Genomic DNA, 2,638 nt, shown 5'->3' with positions numbered 1-2,638 from the left:
TGGTTCGTAGCACCAACCGGGACCAATGCCCCCATTTAGTCCCGGTTAGTGCCGCCAACCAAAGGCACCCTTTCGTCCCGGTTGGTGCCACCAACGGGGACCAAAGGTCGTGTGCTGGAACTGGCGCGGTGCGGTGGGATGTTTAGTCCCACCTCGCTAGCCGCGAGGGGCTCGGAGTGGTTTATAAGCCCTGCCGAGCCGACCACTTCGAGGACCTCTCTACTGCAAGCTTAAGGGCCTAAATCCACTCTCTATACCTGTGGGCCTACTACGGGCATGCATTCTGGCCCAACTAGCGGGTTTCTAGTCGTATGCAGGCTATGGTGGCCCAGTAGGCTGCATTTTTTTCCAATTTTTTGTATTATTTATTTTATTTTTTTGCTACTTACAGCAAAATACTTACTAGTTTTTCAGTTATTCTTTTTGGTTTTAGGTAATAAAAATTATAAACTTTTTGTTAATGCCATTAATTTCCATTTTGAATAGTTTAAATTTGATTTTTTTAATTTGTGTGAATCACTAGTTCGTGATTAACTTTACTATAAAAATAGATTTTGGAGTCATTCTTTTTCCTACTATTTAATATTACTGTGTTTTATCATTATATTCAAAAACAGTTTTTGATATTTTAGTTTCTAACAAAAGAAATCTTTATGATAATTCTTTTTGCTATTAGAGTTTCTAACAAAAAAAGTTCTTTATGAACATTCCTTTTGCTTATAATGTTTTGAACAAAAAATACTTTGATAATTTTAGTTGCATAAATTTTATATAATTTTAGTTTCAATAATACTAGAGGTTTATAAAACTTTTTAGTTGATTCCTTTTGCTATTAGAGTTTCATTAAAGTTTCCTAGTTCATTCTTTTTTCTATTATAGTTTCATTACAGTTTTCTTGTTCATTATTTTAGTTTATTATTTTTGCTATTAGAGTTTCATAAAAGTTTTCCAGATCATTCTTTTTTATATTAGTTCATTCTTTGAGCTAAATGACCCTGAAATTGAAAAGCACTTCATATGAATTCTGAAGAGGTTGAAAATTGGCATGGTATCCTCATTTCACCCACATAGCATGTGCTAAAAAGTTGAGAGGGTTACGGAAAAAACTGGATGCACTTCGTGTACAAAATGGACAATCTCTTTCAAAGTATCAGGGTTTCAGATGAAAACTCATCTATCACAAAGGGATTTCATTTTTTAACTTATTTGAACTCCAGACTTTTTGTGTGTTCAAAATGCACCATTCAAAGCCACATCATCAATTTTCAACCCTTTCTGACTTCATTTGTTATTTTTCATGCATTTACTGATTCTTTTAGCTATATGACCCTGAAAATGAAAACCACTACAAATGAACTCTGAAAAGGTTGAAAGTTGGCATGGTATCATCATTTCACCCAAATAGCATGTGCTAAAAAGTTGAGAGGGTTACGACAAAAACTGGATGCACTTCGTGTACAAAATGGACAATCTCTTTCGAAGTATCAGGGTTTTGAACGAAAGCTCATCTGTTACAAAAGGGATTTCATTTTTTAGAACTTATTTGAACTCCAGACTTGTTGTGTGTTCAAAATGCACCATTCAAAGCCACATCATCAATTTTCAACCCTTTCTGACTTCATTTGTTATTTTTCATGCATTTACTGATTTTTTGAGCTATATGACCCTGAAAATGAAAGGCACTACAAATGAATTCTGAAAAGGTTGAAAGTTGGCATGGTATCATAATTTCACCCACATAGTATGTACTAAAAAGTTGAGAGGGTTACGGCAAAAACTGGATGCACTTCGTGTACAAAACGAACAATCTCTTTCCAAGTATCAGGGTTTCATACGGAAACTCGTCTGTTACATGGATATTCTAGATCAAAGGCATCATCATAATAGTTGTGGAGAGAAAGTCTTCACTTTTTATTCGCTTGTGTCATTTTCTTATTGCGCCGTAATCATGGATAATCTTCATCGTTTAACAGGGTGCTTGGGTCAGCCTTGACTTTTTTTTGGAACATAGATGCTAGAGGTGTCCGGCTTTAAATTAATAAAGCCACCAGGCAGCATCCACACAAACTTAAGTCTTACAAACCGAATTAGACAAGTCATCGGGCCATAGGCTTCAGATAAAGCTAAGATGGAGCAAACAGAAGTTTATGATCACAAAAGCGGAGCATCAAGAAGATAGATAGCTAAATAACGCATAGGTCTCATGGTCAGGCTGTTGTCCCGTCTTGTCATGCCTTCACCATGGTCATCTTGATCAGCTCCATAGTCTCGTTCATGCGATCCACGTCACGCTTCTTGCCCAACGGCGCCCATACCTGAAGGAAAATGTGACATTTGAAGATGATATCAGCGGGGTGGGCCGGGAACTTTTGCTGAATCGTAATTTTGTTCCGAACCGACCAAAGGGCCCAAAGCAGCGCCTCAACACATCTCTAGACTATCCTTGCATTGGCCCCTCTTTGCGCCGTTAAGATAGAAAGTACGTCATGGCTAGACTTTGGGTTTCAGTTTTGTTTGAAAGCGTCTCTAACCGCACTCCACGCAAATCTAGCAAGCGCACATCCGAAGAACACGTGATTTGCATTTTCCCCTAAACCGCAAGTGGTGCACGTTCCGTCCGCGGGCCCATTGTGTTTGG

This window comes from Triticum aestivum, chromosome 7A (genome assembly GCF_018294505.1).
Source record: "Triticum aestivum cultivar Chinese Spring chromosome 7A, IWGSC CS RefSeq v2.1, whole genome shotgun sequence".
Taxonomy (NCBI): domain Eukaryota; kingdom Viridiplantae; phylum Streptophyta; class Magnoliopsida; order Poales; family Poaceae; genus Triticum; species Triticum aestivum.
This window is presented reverse-complemented; position numbering follows the sequence as displayed.